This window comes from Macrotis lagotis, chromosome X (genome assembly GCF_037893015.1).
Source record: "Macrotis lagotis isolate mMagLag1 chromosome X, bilby.v1.9.chrom.fasta, whole genome shotgun sequence".
In the NCBI taxonomy this organism is placed as follows: Eukaryota; Metazoa; Chordata; class Mammalia; order Peramelemorphia; family Peramelidae; genus Macrotis; species Macrotis lagotis.
Window position 1 is genome coordinate 408137137 of NC_133666.1, and position 17091 is coordinate 408154227.

Genomic DNA, 17091 nt, shown 5'->3' on the forward strand with positions numbered 1-17091 from the left:
TAAAATTTTAAAAAAATATTTGATTTGTTTTTCCAACTACATGCAATGGTAGTTTTTACCAATCTTTTTTTCCCCCAAGGTTATGATTTTTGAATTTTTCTCCCTCCCTCCCTTTCCTTCCCCCCTCTCCCTGACAGAAAGCAATCTGATATAGGTTCTACAATTATAACCATGCTAAACATAGATCCATATTGATCATGTTGTGAAAGAAGAAACAGATCCAAACAGAAGAAAGAAAACATTAGAGAAAAAAATGACACAATATATGAGAACATTTAAAAATTGATGATAGGGGCAGCTAGGTGGTACAGTAGATAGAGCACTGGCCCTGGAGTCAGGAGTACCTGAGTTCAAATCCAGCCTCAGATACTTAATAATTACCTAGCTGTGTGGCCTTGGGCAAGCCACTTAACCCCATTTGCCTTGCAAAATCCTAAAAAATAAATAAATAAATAACAATTGATGATAATAAGCTTTGGTCTTCATTTAAACTACACAGTTCCTTCTCTGAATATGGATGGTATTTTCCATCACAAGTCTTTTAAAATTGTCTATGATTATTATACTATTACAATGAGCAGGTCAATTGTGATTGATGTTGTTGTTAGTTTGTATAATGATCTTTTGGTTTTGCTCATTTTATTCAGCATCAATTTCTAAGTTTTTCTGAAATCTTGTCCCTCGAGTTTTCTTATAGAACAGTAGTGCTTTATCACATGCATACAACACAATTTGTTCAGTCATTCCCCAATTGATGAGGATTCCCTCAATTTCCAATTCTTTCTTTGTCAATACAAAAAGAGCTGCCATGAACATTTTTGTTCATGTGGGATTTTTACTCCTTTTCATGATCTCTTCAGGATTCCAGTAGTAATATTTATCAAAGGGTGTGCACAATTTTTTTTACCCTTTGGGCATAATTCCAAATTGCTCTCCAGAAAGGTTGGATTAGTCCACAGCTCCACCAACAATGCAACAGTATCCTAGTTTTCCCACATCCCTTCCAACATTGATCATTTTCCTTTATATTCATGGAATGTATAATTCTTTTTTTTTTAGGTTTTTGCAAGGCAAATGGGGTTAAGTGGCTTGCCCAAGGCCACACAGCTAGGTAATTATTAAGTGTCTGAGAATGGATTTGAACCCAGGTACTCCTGACTCCAAGGCCGGTGCTCTATCCACTACGCCACCTAGCCGCCCCTACAGTCATAGAATGTATAATTCTTAATATTAAATCTGCCTTTCCTGTCTTTACTAGAAGAAATGTATTTTGGAACATGAATGGAATGCTTGGCAGGAATCACAGGACCTGAATAAATATGGCACATTAGACATTTATTACTGTGTTATCCTGGGTGAGTCATTTACCCTTTATTTTCCTCAGTTTTCTCAACTGTTAATTGGAGATATCTCCTATCTCTCAAGGTTGTTGTGATGATAAATTACTATTTTTAAGGCTCTTTGCCCAGTTTCAGGTACATAGTAGATACTTATGAAGTGCTTGTTTCTTAATTCTCTTCTTGATGCTAGATTAGGAGTAGGTTAATTTTGCTCAGACAAATCTTTCTGAATGGATAAATGAATAACATTTTGTTAAATAAAATTTAAGTAAATTCTATTACTAGATCTGGAGTAAGTTAATTATGCTCAGACAAATCTTTCTGAATGGATAAATGAATAATATTTCATCAAATTAAATTAACTACTATGTGCAGACATTACTTTAACTATTGGAAGAAATGCAGTTTATGGAAGTAGTCCTTGCCCAGTTGGAGCTCACAGTTAATGGGAGGACCAGACACACACACACACACACACACACACACACACACACACACACACACAAACACACAGAAATATATATATATAAACACACTTTCAAAATGCCTATATTGCACTGTATTAAATGATAAAATAAAAAGAGAATTTAAACTGAAATGCCAGATGAGATCTGAAAAGGAAGAGTATGACAAAATAAGGTGCCTGAAAAGATTTTAAGGAGGAGGCTACATTTCTACTGGACTTTGAAGGATTAGAAAGGATTCAATAGAAGAAATGCCATTCCTGACAGAGGAAGAAACCTGAGCAAAAGTATGGAATCTAGAGAGATCTCTTAGGAGATTATGTACTTTAATGAGTACTCAAATGGTGGCAGTGGGAATAGAGAAATACGGGTGGATTGGGGGAAATATTTGGAAGGAGAGAAAGAGAGCAGAGTCAATGATGGAGTTCATGAATCTTAGTGACTGCGGAGATATTAATTAATAGAAATTAGGCAGAAGATAAACTTTAAGGTGGAGCATGGTTGAGATGTGTTGTATTGAAAATCTGATGGAGAACAAGATTTGGATACTAGCTCTGTTATGTACTAGTGATGTGACTTTGGGCTTATAAAATGGTTATAAAATGGTTATAAAATGAAGGGTTAGACTAGATAGTTTCTGATGTCCCAATAAGCTTTAAAACTACGATTTCATGATTCTGTAATTACCATTGGAGTATGTAGAAAAAGTAGAGGCTCTCAGACAGAAAATTGCAGAACATTAAAGAGAAAAGAAAATAAATAGTTTGCAAAAGAGACAGAGAACAAATAATAAGCCAGGTAGGGAGAGTGTAATGTTAAATGATCTAAATGTGTACAGGATATCAAAAAAAAGAGGATAGTTTATAATGTGAGATATATGAGATAAAGAACAAAAATGTAAAACATTGACAATCACCTATTTTTTCCTTAAGTATTTGCAGATGAATCAACAATATTTGATTAAGTTAAAATAGTATTAGAGAAGAAATGAACAAATCTAACACAAAATAGATGGACAAAAATGTAGTAAATCTATCAGGACAAAGAATGAAGTTTTTTTCTTTTTCCCAATTAATGTAAAACAATTTTTTAAATTCTTTTTTTTTAGCATTTTGTGTTCTAAATTTTCTCCTTTGTTCCCTTTCTCTCTTTCCTCTTACTTCTCATTGAGAAGGCAAACAATTTGATATGTTATGCATGTTTAGTCCTACAAAACATATTTCCACATCAGTCATGTTGTAAACTAAAACACTCACCAAAAAAAAAAGAATAAAATTTTTTAAGAAGCTAAAAAGACAGGTTTCAATCTGCATTAAGACTCCATTAGTTTTTTCTCTGGAGATGGATAGAATTTTTCATCATGAATCTTTTGGAATTGTCTTGGGTCATTGAATTGATGAGAATAGCGAAGTCATTCAGTTGATCATCATACAATATTGTTGTTACCATGTTTAATGTTCTCCTAGTCCTATTAAGTTCATTTTACAACAGTTCATGTACATTTTTTCAGGTTTTTCTGAAATCTACCTTAGCATCATTTCTTTTTTCCCCGTGACTTTTAATCACATGAAATAAATATAAAAATGAACCACATAATCAACACAACTTTAATGCTGCGTGTCCTTTGTCTTGTTCACAATGATAGTAACCTCCTCTGTCAACAATCTATTGAGTTAAGAAACTGATTCTCATTCTCATAGCCATTAGGGAGGTAACCTTTCCTTAGCTGGTCTGATTTAATTAGGTAGTCCATATTCTTCACAAGGAGACACAGGAAAGCATGGGTAATCAAACTTCTTAAGTGAGATGTTGACTTCCAGGCTTATTTTCTCTGTCTTCACAACACTGTTGCACCAAAGAGGCCTTTGTTTTTTCCTTACATTCTGTTCTTCAAACTCTGCCTTTATTTTTGGTGTGAATTTTGGACTTGAGGTGATCACTAATGGCAGACTTATGAATATAAGTAAGTACCACACTGCAAGGAATGCAGAACAATTTTATTCCATCTTCATGCAATTCACCTCCAGATTCAGAGACATGATCCAAAGGAGTTACATAAAGTCACAAAAAAGAGTCTTGGATTGGTTTTGAGCAGGAGGAGATAGAACTACAAATCACTCCATATTATGGTTTTGGTAGGAGTCACAATAGTTTCTAGTTTTGTTGCCTTTACACTTTGTAATGAAGGTTTACCAATCTGAGAAAACAGGTGTCAAATTCAGGCATCTTCTGCCCTTTCCAAAGGCAGATTTGCTTTCAAATTTGTTTCTCAAGTGGTGATATGGAAATAGTTTCTGGACTTGCACCCTATTTTCCCTGGTTTACCTTATTTAGGAGTGGGGCTTCCACTAAGGGGAGGAGGATGAGAAGCAACCAGAAAGGGAAGAAGGACAACATTTCTTAGAGTACAATACTATTTCATCATACTATTATACCACAACTTGTTCAGCCATGCCCCAATTGAAAAGCATTCCCTCAATTTTCAGTTCTTTGTCACCATAGTAAAGAGCTGCTATAAATATTTTGTATATATAGGCTCTCTTTCTTTTCTGTTGAGGAATATAGAACTAGTAATGCTATGACTAGGTCAAAGGGAAAGCAGTTTGATTAGCCATAGTTACAAATTCCTCCCCAGAATCCAATCATACTTCCATGGCATTCTAGTTTTTCACATCTCCTTCAATATTTGTAATTTTTCTTTTCTGTCATATTAACCAGTATGTGTGAGATGATACCTCAGAATTATTTTAATGTGTATTTCTCTAAGCAATAGTTATTTAGAGCATATTATATGACTATAATCAACTTTAATATTTATTTTCTAAAAATTACCTATTCATATCTCTTAGCCATTTATCACTTGGGAATGCCTTAAATGTTTATAATTTTGATTTGTTTATCTATATATTTGAGAAATGATGCTTTTATTAAATAAACTTGCTATACCCTCCCCCCAGTTTTCTGCTTTTTTTGTCTGATTTGTTTGTACAGTGAGTTAATGCAATCAAAATGATCCATTTAACATCCTATCCTAAAAAAGAATGAAGGTATTAAAAAAATTGGTCCATATTTGGGATTTTTATCTTACCACATAGTAGAGGCAGCAAGGTAGAATAAATAGAGTGCTAAGCTTATAGTCAGGGAGTCCTGTGTTTAAATCCTACCTCAGATACTTCATAGATTTGGGACCCTGGGCAAGTCAATTAACTTCTCTTGCCTCAGGGTTGCTACCTGTGTGACTCTTTCCCCTTCAGAATTCAATTCTGGAGGCTGATCAGATCACAAATCCTTCACATATTCTATCAATAGGAAATAGAATGTCTTACTGGACAAATGAGTGTTAATAAAAAATATGGGGGCCCCATTTCACTTTCCCATATTTTATTATACTTTCCAACTTAATAATAATAATAATAATAATAATAATAATAACAATAATACATTAATATAACAAAATGGTGGTTTGAAAAAATGCAGGACCTTTCAAATACTTGGAAAAATGTGACCTGGCAAAAGGAAAAGGGAACTAAACAAACATTTATTAAACATTTATGTATCAAGTGAGCAGTTGATAGAGTGCTGAGCCTGAAGTCAGGAACAACTGACTTCAAATCTGGCCTCAAACACTTGTAAATTATGTGACCTGGGGCAAGTAATTTAATATTGTATGCCTCAGTTTTCTCATAAGTAAAATGGACTGGAGAAGGAAACCATGAACCATTCCAGTATCCAATAACCCTAGATGACATCACAAAGAGTTGAATATGATTGAAATGACTCAATAATAATAACAATAAATTTGACTAATACTGTGCCACATTCTTTACAAATATCAATTAATTTGAATCTGGTAAGAAGAGTCATGCATTTGAGGCTCACCATCTTTCACGAATTTATAGATAACAAATTTCCATACTACAAATAGAGACCTCAAAATACCCTCATCCAATAAGCTATACTAAAAATTGGACCATTATTACAGGCCAAACTACAGTGATCAAGATTGAATGCTGCTTTGGAAAGATAAAAGAATAGTATTCTTAATTGCTGTTACCTTTTCAAGTCTTCCTAATCTTAAGATCGTAGTAACCTTGGAAAACATATCCCATAATAAGTTAAATGAAATGATACCTGGCCAAGGAAATTGAAAACACATGGAGAGAAAATAAAGTATAGCCACTGTGGTCCTTCTTTTCTTTTGTAGGAATTATACCAAGAATATGTTCAGTGAGCTTCCAGTGTTTGACCTTAAAATCTTTCTTTTAATAATTTTTAAATTTTATATTATTACAATAATTTTGTTATGAGTAAACATTAAACCCTCCCCCCCTCAAAACCTAAAGAATAGTAAGAGAGAGAAAAAAATGTACTTCAGTCTATGTTCAGATTCCAATGGCTCTGTCTCTGGAATGAATTGCCTTCTTTGTCTTAAGTACACCAGAGAAGTGCTTTGATATTTTTCCCACAGTTGTTATTACTAGCTACATTTCCCTCCACTATTCCTCTCACTCTCATTTATTCTATTCTCTCTCTCCTTTCATTCCCTCTTGCCTTTCTCTGTTCCACTCCATTGAAACACCTTTTTTCTTGACTCTTATGTGAAATATCTTAACTCCGTCTTCCTTTCCTTTCTCTTCCTCCCAGTACTTCCCTTTATCACCCATGACTCCATCTTTTTACTATATTATACCATTATATTCCACTCCTTCCTGTGCCTTGTCTATATATGCTCCTTCTAACAGCTCTTATAAATGAGAAAGTTCACATGAGTTATCAGTATCTTCTTCCCATGCATGAATACAAACAGTTTAATATCATTAAGTTCCTCATAGTTAGTCCTTCTTTTCCACCCCCCCCCACAATGGTTCACCAGAGTTTTGTACTTGAAGATCAAACTTTCTGTTCAGCTCTGGTTGTTTTAATATTAGAGTCTGAAAGTCCCCTGTTTCATTGAAGGTCCATCTTTTCCCCCAAAAGAGGATATTCAGTTTTTCTGGGTAGTTGATTCTCAGTTGTAAACCAAGATCAAGTTGTAAACCAGAATATCATATTCCAATACCTATGAGCCTTTAGTATAGATGCTGCCAGATCCTGTGTAATCCTGACTATGGAGCCTTGGTAGTTGAATTGTTTGTTTTTGGCAGCTCTTCAAATTTTCTTTCATTTGAGAGTTTTAGAATTTGACTATAATATTCCTGGAAGTTTTTCTTTCGGGATCTCTTTCAGGAGGTAACTGGTGAATTCCCTCAATTTCTATTTTGCCCTCTCCTTCTAGGATCTCAGGGCAATTTTGCTGTATTACTTTTTGAAAAATGAAGTCTAGGCTCTTTTCCTGGTCATGACTTTCAGGTAGCCCAATAATTTTAAAGTAATTTCTTCTGGGTCTGTTTTCAAGGTCAGTTGTTATTCCAATGAGACATTTCACATTTTCTTCTAATTTTTGGTTTTCTTGGAAGAGTTTTATTTCTTCCTGATTTCTCACAAAGTCATCAGCTTCCTTTAGTTCCATTCTACATTAGAAGGAGTTATTTTCTTCAGAGAGCTTTTTTATCTCCTTTTCCAGCTGGCCAACTCTGCTTTTTAAGGGATACTTTTCCTCATTTGCCTTCTGTGTTGCTTTTTTCCATTTGGCCTAAACTGGTTTTTACCATATTATTTTCTTCAGTATTTTTTTGTATTTCTTTCATTAAGCTGATGATTTGGTTTTCATGACTTATCTGCATTGCTCTCATTTCTCCTCCCATTTTTTCCTTTACCTCCCTCAATTGCTTCTCAAAGTCTTTTTTTGAGCTCATCCATAGTCTGAGCCCATTTTCTATTTCTCTTGGAGGTTTTGGATACCAAAGCTTCAATTTTGACATCATCTGAGTGTGTGTTTTGAACTTCCATGGGACCAAAGTAATTTTCTATGCTCATATTCTTCTTTTTCTGTTGTTTACTCATTTCCTCAGCCTAAGACTAATTTACAGCACTTCCAAGGCTTTGGGGTTTTTGGGGGGACACCCCAATGGGACCTTTATTTCTCCAAGGTCTCATGCTCTCTTGCCTGTGCTTTGATATATAGATGACCACAGGTGCTCCCCTCTGCCTTGGAGCTATGAAGAGGGTCCCTGCTATTTTAATATGGAAGCTCAAACTGAAACCTGGATCTGAGTGTGGGCAAGCAGCACAGTCCTGCCACAGGGAGAGCAGAGAGATTTCTGCAGTCTCCACTGACCCCCCCTTTACCATCTGTGGGCTGCGCTCTGGAGGTACAGGCTGGCTTCCCCCTATTCTTGCTGCAGGTCCTATGGCCCGCAATTCTCACTTTACACTCATTCTGGTGCAGCAGAGTTCTCTCACCACCCCTTCAGTCTGTTCCCGGTGATCCCTGGGCTGGGCTGGGCTGAGACTGGGGCTTTTTTCTAATTCCCAGTCCTAGTGAAACATACCTTTCCCACAGAACTTCTAAGTTATTTTGGACTGGAAAAATGTATAACTCAGTCTTTCTCTGGGTTCTGCCCCCTCTAAATTTTGACTAGAGTCATAATTTAACGGCTTTGGGAGTTTTTTGGGCCAAAAAGTTTCCAGGAAATGCTGCTTTCATGCCACCATTTTGGCTTTGCCCTGTTGACATTACATTCTAATACCAAACAATTATATTAATCAATCTATGCAATAACCCATTGAATGTAAAATAGAAAGAATTAGAGAGGGTTAGTAAATAGCCCCAGAATCATTTGAACCCCATCAAAAATGATGATGAATGAAAAATCATTATAGAGTTGGTTGTGAAAAGCACTGTGATTAAGCAATGGAGCTAAGAATACATAAATCAAACACTCCCTGCTCTCAAGGTGCTCACTTTCTAATGGGGAGACAACACATATGGAGAATTTTAATAGGACAGTTGGCTTTTCAGCATTAGAGTGCACTAGCAAAGAGTATACATCAGTGTTATTTCCACTGATTAAAAACATGTCAGTTTTTGTTGTTAAACCATTTGATGGTATCAAGGATTTTGACTTTCTTTTCTGGGTCATGATGATAGGAAGAAAAGAAATTACTACTAACAATGATGATAAAGATTATGATGGTGGTGATGGTAGTGGTAATGATGATGACAACCAATATCAGTGTATACACTTTATAATCAATTGATCTTTGAAGTAATCTGCCAGTTAGGTACTATGAGTTGCCCTCTTTAATAGATAGGAATACTGAGATTCAGAGAGATTAAATGACTACTTCCTGGTCACATAATTAGGAAAGTTCAGCAGAAGATTTTAACTAAGGACTTCTTGTCTGCAAATCCAGGTCCCTAAGCCAAGTTGCCCACTGTCATACAAATTGTAATTCTAGTTTTTCCTATCAGTATTCTTTTCATCTCATCACTTTATTTGCTAGAGAATAGGAGAAAGAACTCTGGCTTTGAAGTTAGAAGCTCTGGATGAAAGTCCTAGTCTTAACACTTAAAGTATGTCTCTAGTAAGTGACAATCTTTTTGTGCTTTAGGAAAGAACTCTTACAGCATCTCAATAATAACAGTAGAATACTGTGAAACTATAATAACCAAGAGTGTATATTATGGATTCCTTATGGAGAAGGAACCTAGCACAAAATATCAAGCTTGGTTAATGTATTGGTTAATTTTGCTGAAATTAAAAAAAATTTGTTATAGAGATAGCTTTCTTGAAATGACTTGGGAAAGAGTTGGGAAAGACAACATTCAAAAATATAGATGATGTAAAAACAGAAGACATAATATATTTTTAAAGAATATATTTTGTAAACTTCACAGCACTCTGTAATTTATTAGTAGCAAGCTGGTACAAGTGGCTAAAACATTTTCCTAGAGTCAGGAAGTCCTCAGAAACTAATTGTGTGACTTTTGGACAAATCACTTAACTTCAGTTTGTCTCAGTTTCCTCAGCTGTAAAAAATATTGTTATCAGGATCAAATGAGATAATACTGGGGGAAAACCCTCAGCTTATACAATGCTAGGTACAAAGTAGATTCTATAAATGCTAGCTATAGGAATAATAATAATTATTATTATTATTATGTGCATTTATTTTAAAATGAAACATGTCTATAAATAGAAATATAAGCTGAAAATAGTGAATGGTTCACTTTTAGGCATTGAAACCCCAGACCCAAAGCCTTTTGTTATGGGGACTCTAGTTTTATCAATGAAGGTGAGTGTCATCTTCTTTCTTGGAGCTAGAAGCCATCACTGTCCAAAGAAGCTAGAAGCTTGAAGAGATGGTAGAGATTCTCCTTTTTCCATTCTGGACAACTCTATCCTGCCGCCCTTAGATAGGTGGGTACATTGATCTCCATCAATAAGGAGACAGTGTCATTTCAATGGATTTTGGGATTGGGATTAAAAAAAATAATTGGGATTTGGTTACTTTTTTTTGTAACTAACATTCTGTTCATGATCTATTTCCCTTTATTCTAAACAGAGATATCAAACATGGCTCATAACACTGCAGAGTGACAACCTAAATTAAATTAAAATGTAATTAAGAAATATTTATGTGTGGCCTTGGGCAAGCCACTTAACCCCATTGCCTTGCAAAAACTAAAAAAATATTTAGCAAAATAAAAAAACAATAAAATATTGATAATATTACTTTAAAAACTAAATTAATATGCAGGGATCCTTGTAAAAATTAGTTTCTCCCCATTTCTATTTGAAATGGTCAAGGCTGTTCTACAAAATCAAATAAATGTCCACCAGAGCTGGATAGTAACAGTGAAATTTTCGATTAAATTCATTAAGTCTTTATTGGTCAAATAATGAGATAGAGTGACCCTTCATTCTTCCGTGTGTGTGTGTGTGTTGTGTGTGTGTTGTGTGTGTGTGTGTGTGTGTGTGTGTGTGTGTGTGAGAGAGAGAGAGAGAGAGATTGATTGCTCTTGTAAAACTCTATGACAGAGGATAGGAACATAAATCCCAGAGCATGAGCAAGCCAGCAGACAGGCAGGGGTGAAGATGGCCATGCAGACCTTTTGATATTCTCCAGGGTTCATTGTTGCATCTACTCTGTTGCAGTAACATAGTTTCCCACAGACCTTTGAAAGGCTTTTATGAAAAATATGTTAGCTAGTGCCACATGAGGCTGTCAGCTAACCGCTGAGGAATAGCTTTCCACTCAATTTGGGTATAAGCCTGATTAAAGCAAGGCATCAAAAAATAAGGCATAAAGAATCATCTTCCCTGTTCATGTAATAACTTTTCTAGTGAGGCTTGGACTGGTGGCCTGACAGGGTCTAAGTTGCTAAAGATTCTAGGCTCTTGTATTTCATTATAACCTTGAATAATTATACTCAGAATAAACTATTCTATATATCTTGTAGAATCTGAAAGGAAGAATTAATATGATTAATTTAAGGTATCAAATCCCATATTGTTGGCTCCATCTTTTCAAATCTGGAAGCAAAGTGGAGTAAATCTAATTGTCTTAGGTCTTTCTCTCTTACCCCACTATTTACAGCTGTGAAAAACACTGCAAGTCAAAACTTGCATACAAAGAGCTTTAAGGGAGTGTTCAGATTCTTTTGTTTTTTTTTTTTTTTAGAAGTGGAATTCTGTTGTATCAAGTTTAATTCAAAATAGACGTTCCATAGAAATATTTTTTTGTTAGTCTCTAACTTGTATAATTTTTTTTAGGTTTTTTGCAAGGCAAATGGGGTTAAGTGGCTTGCCCAAGGCCACACAACCAGGTAATTATTAAGTGTCTGAGGTCGGATTTGAACTCAGGTACTCCTGACTCCAGGACTAGTGCTCTATCCACTGTGCCACCCAGCCACCCCTCCACTGCGCCACCTAGCCACCCTGATAAGATCATTTTCATCCTAGGGTAATATATAATGTCTCTCAGCTCTACTTTGTTTCCCTTCCTGTTGCTTTAGGGACTTTACTTTTAGTCAATAAGCATTTATTTAGCTTCTACTCTATGACAGAGATTGCACTGAGCACTAGGTTATATAAAGAGACAAAAGACAGTCTCTAAACTCAAGGAGCTTCCAGTCAATTGATGTATGTGCATTTTACATGTGTATGTGTGTATGTATCTATATATTTGAGTGACATGATCAGATTGTGTGTGTGTATTTTTGTGTTACATGATTAGATCTATATTTTAAGAAAATGAAGAATAGATTGGAGAGAGAGAGACTTGAAATAGACAAACTTATCAGTAGGACATCTGAAATAGTCTTCTCGTGGGGTGACAAGGGTCTGCACCAGAGTTTTCATTAATCCAAAAGTTAAGAGTACAAAACAAAAGTTAGAATTATGATCATAATCCAATTTGTTAGGACAGATCCTCTTCTAGGCAAAAGTTGTGTCATGTTCTTTGGTCCCTGCTAAGTGCAACACCTCTCAAATCTCTTGATTTTTTTTTTTTTAGTTTTTTGCAAGGCAAATGGGGTTAAGTGGCTTGCCCAAGGGCATACAGCTTGGTAATTATTAAGTGTCTGAGACCAGATTTGGACCCCGGTACTCCTGACTCCAGGGCTAGTGCTCTATCCACTGCACCACCTGGCCACCCCTCAAATCTCTTCTTAAAGAAAGTGTTCATGACATATATTATGGGTATGGAGTTTTCAATAGCATTTAGTTTTTAACTTCTTAGTATTGAACCATATCTTATATTGTCTTCTCTTGTGTCCGTTGTTGCATTTACATCATTGATTATTTAAGTTTATATTAGTCTGCACTTGAGAAAAATAAGTTTGGCAACTATGTAGAGGATGGATTAGAGGTGAAAGAGTATTAAGCAGGGAAGCTAATTAGAAGGTTATTGCAATGCTCTGGTTGAAAGGCAATGAAGGACTGATTTTAAATGTTGGCTATTTGAGGAAAGAGAAGGAATCAGATGTAAGAGATATTACAAAGGTAGAAAGAGCAAGATTTGATAATTGACTGGATATATGAGAAAGGAAGAATTATAAACTGAGGCTATTTATCTGAGAGACTGGGAAAAATTGAGATTGAGAAGATACTACATTCATTCAAGGCAACTTGACCTATTTTAACAAGTTGTTGACTTCAAAAAATGGAAAAAGGAAACAGAAGTGACACTTAAACAATTACAATTTTCTAAAGAAGTTTACTATGTGCAAACCAATTGCCACAATGAGATGAAAAGAATTAGAATCTATTTTAGTCAACAAACCCTTGATTTTCTTGAGAAGAAGAATATAGGAGACACTAAGTTATAAATTAATTTATAAAACTTTACAAAGGAGGATGGTGGAAGATTGTCATAAAGCAATGAGAAACAATAGGAAAAAACAAGGGAGAAAAAACAAATTTGCAGAAATATTGACAAGAGATCCAATTGACCCAAACAATAACAACAATATTCTAGAGTGAAAATGAAAGGATAAATGCACTAAAATTGAAGTGATCTGTGAAGATCTCTGTATATATTTTTTACTCTACAATGATAGTAGAGAAATCTCGTTTATACTGTAGTGCTACAGTTTTTGATAAATAGCATGAAGAAAAGACATTAAAGGAATGAAAATGGAAGTATCACCCACATTAGTATAAATATAGATTGAGAAGTCCATGCTGAAGGGAATACAATTCTTAAGGTGTTAAGAAATTGAATCTCAGGATATCTGAGAGAATGTACATTATCAAATATTTGATCTTAGACATCAGTATTAATTTTAAAACTCTATTAAAAAAGAACAGTAATTTTTCAACCCAACCTGTTTCCCTAGTCTACAATATTTTCATGAGAAAAATTTTATTCTCATCTGAGTTGGGCATAAAAATATATTTCACTCAACAGAGAAATAGATGGGAAAAAGGAGAGAACAAAAAAAGGGGCTAGGTAGGTGGAGTGAAGGTAGGAATTTCTAGAAGTTCTCCTCCAGACCACTCTGAATACCTTTAAATAATGATTTAAACAAATCCTAGAGACGCTGAACCAGCCCACAACAACTTGGAAGATCCATAGTATGTTACATGGGGGCTTGAAAGAGCTGCAGCACAACCTGGGCCATCCAGCCATCCAGGAACATCCAGGGGCACCTGGGTCCCTGGGGGTGCCTGGGTCCATGGAAGCAGCAATTTGCAGAGATTGCCAAGGGCAACTCAGAAGCTCAGCAGGAAAACTATTGCACCAGAGGGGGAGTCCAATCCAGTGCAAGCCTCAGTGCAAACTATTATAACAGTGAATGCAAGCGTGATGAACTCACCCATATAATGGAAGAGAATAACAGAATAGATTAGAAAGCAAAATAGAAAAGTTTTTAAAATAAGAAATATACTTAAAATAGAATTATGTACACAGACTTAAATGAAGAGAACTGAGACAAAATCCATTATGCTTCATCTAAAGTAAAAAAGATAGGACAAAAAACATCATTTCAGACTAGGTAACAGAAAAAAATACACTTAATTAAAGAGCTAAATCATGAAATTATTTGTTACTGAAAGATACTATAGAAAATAAATTAAGATAAATATAAATCATATGTATTAAATAGTGTAACATTTAACTACTTAAAGAATTACTAGGAGATACAGGCAAACTCTAATAATAAGGGACCCAAATATGCCCCTTTCAGAACCCTGACAAATCTGCCTAAATATAAATAAAAAGTGAAGGACTTGAATAAAATCTTACAAAACTTAGATAAGATTAACTGATGGAGATGATTAAATGGGAATGGAAAGGATTATACTTATTCTTCAGTGACATAATCCACATTTACAAAAATTGATTATATATTGGGGATTCAAAAATCTCATGATAAATGTGGAAAATCAGAAATATCAAATGAATCTTTTATAGACCACAATTAAATAAAAATTGTGTTCAAAAAAGATTCTCTGAAGAAATAATTGAAATTAATTGGAAACTAACATAATTATTAAAGAATGACTGGGTTCAAGAATAAATCATAAAAACAATCTATAATTACACTATAATTACACACTAAAGATAATGATAATAAAGAGATGACATGGGAAAACTTTTGAGATACTAAGCATATCATGGAGAAAATTTGCATCTCTAAAATTTTCATCAGTAAAAGAAAGAGAAGATCTATATATTGGACTAAAAAAATCTGGAAATTAAATAAATTAATGCCCTTAAATTAAAATTAAAAACAGAAATCCTTAAAATAAAAAAAGAGTTGAATAAAATTAAAGCAACTCCATCATCACCCCCTAACTATACTAGTAAATGAAACAAGGTGTTGTATTTTTAGGAAAACAATAGCAATGACATTTAAGTAGATATGCCACTATTTTAAAAAAAAGCAAGAAGAAAACCAAATTGCCAGTATTAAAAATAAGAAAGTGGGGGCAGCTAGGTGGCACAGTGGATAAGGCACCGACCCTGGAGTCAGGAGTACCTGAGTTCAAATCTGACCTCAGACACTTAATAATTACCTAGATGTATGGCCTTGGGCAAGCCACTTAACCCCATTTGCCTTGCAAAAAAAAACACCTAAAAAAATGAGAAAGTGATTTCACTACCAATGAAATTGAAATAAAATAAAATATTAGGAAATGTTTACACAATTATATATCCAAAAAGGTGACACTTTAAATGATGTGCACATTTGATGCTCAGATGAAAAGAATAAGAACTAGAGAACTTTAACCCAATTTTAGAAAAAGAAATTGAATGAGCTATAAGTAAATTCCCCAAAGGTAAATAGAGAACTCAGGATTTAAAAATGAATTCTATCAAATGTTAAAGAATAGTTAAATAATATTTACCATAACTTTTTTAGCCATTCCCAATTGATGGGCATCCCCTAAATTTACAGGACTTTATCACCACAAACAGAGTTGTTCTAAACATCTTTTTTCTTGATCAGCTTGAGAAACAAGTCTACTAGTGGTATTGCTGGGTCAGAAGGTATACACCGGTTTGTAATTCTTTGTACATAATTCTGGATTGCTCTATAAAAAAAATTGGGGCAAATCACAGTTCCACCAACAGTGTTCCAACATTTCCACACCCCTTCCATCATTTTGTGTTTTCCCCTTCTTTTATTTTAGAAATCTGATAGGTATGGGTTGATAATCTCAGAATTGATTTCTCTAATTAAATGATCTAGAATTTTTTTCTTTTGACTATATATACCTTTAATTTCTTCAGCCAAAAAACTACCTGTTCATATTCTTTTAAGCATTCATCAACTGGGGAATGATTCACATTCTTATAAATTTGACAAGATTTTCCATATATTTGAGATATATGTCTTTATCTAAGAAACTACCTACAAATGCATGTCTAATTTTCTGCTTTCCTTCTAATCTTGGTTGCATTGGTTTTATTTTTAAAACCCAATTTTAATTAAATGTAATCAAAATTATCCATTTTATATCTTCCAATGTTCTCTTGTTTATTCATAAATTCTTTTCCTGTGTAAAATTCTTTTGAAAATGTTTTAAAGGAAAGAAACCCACACAGTTAAAATAAGAAGAGAAGCAAGATATTGGATAGAAGCTTTTTCTAAGTTTCTCTGATAAATGACTTATTTCTAAAAGGAACTGATTTACAATTTATATAAAAGCCATTTCTCAACTCAAATTATACATGATATCAATAGTAATTTTTTCAGAGGAAGAAACCAAAGCTATCAAGAGTCAGATGAAAAAATACTTGAAATCACTAATATTTAGAGAAAAGGAAATTAAAACAACTCTGATAATTTACCAATACCTCTCTTATTGGCAAAGTTGACAAAAAAAAAAGAAAATGACAAATGTAGAAGGAGCTGGGGGAAAATAGGTACACTAATGTTTTGTTGATGAGGTGTCAAGTGATACAGCTACTCTGGAAAGATTTGGAACCATATCCAAAAAATTATTAAAATGTCCCTTTCCATTGTTCCAATAATTTCATAAGTAGGTTTATACTTCAAAATCAGCAATTTTTTGATACTTTATTTTTGTTTTTCCAACTACCTGCCATGAAAGCATTTCAAAATTCACCCACCTGCATATTTATAAGTTACACATTTTCCCACCATTCTCCATACGCACTCTTCCCCTTCCCCACCTCAGACTCAAACAGTCCAGTGAAAGTAAAACAATTTTTTTTTTGGACAAATAGTTATAACAATTTAGGAACTGTTTTCAAAACAATTATTTACCAAGATTCTAATGGTTTTATGATAAAACATTATGCCTCCTATGCCCTGAAGCAATAGACTGAGTATGGATTAAAACACACACACACACACACACACACACACACACACACACACACACACACACACACTACCTGAAAACAATCACAGGAAGTATATGAAC

At 34.3% G+C, this 17091-nt stretch overlaps 1 long non-coding RNA gene and 1 pseudogene across 3 annotated transcripts in view; one reads left to right on the forward strand and one right to left on the reverse strand.

Moving 5' to 3' along the window:
- The window catches only part of LOC141497258 (uncharacterized), a 60874-nt gene that overhangs the window by 21066 nt on the left and 22717 nt on the right, over positions 1-17091 (forward strand). For all 3 annotated transcript variants that reach the window (XR_012471265.1, XR_012471267.1, XR_012471266.1), the window contains exon 3: positions 1259-1355. This is a non-coding gene — a long non-coding RNA (uncharacterized LOC141497258). The remainder of the gene's footprint in view (positions 1-1258; positions 1356-17091) is intronic.
- LOC141497256 (CGG triplet repeat-binding protein 1-like) lies at positions 3462-3927 on the reverse strand (annotated as a pseudogene).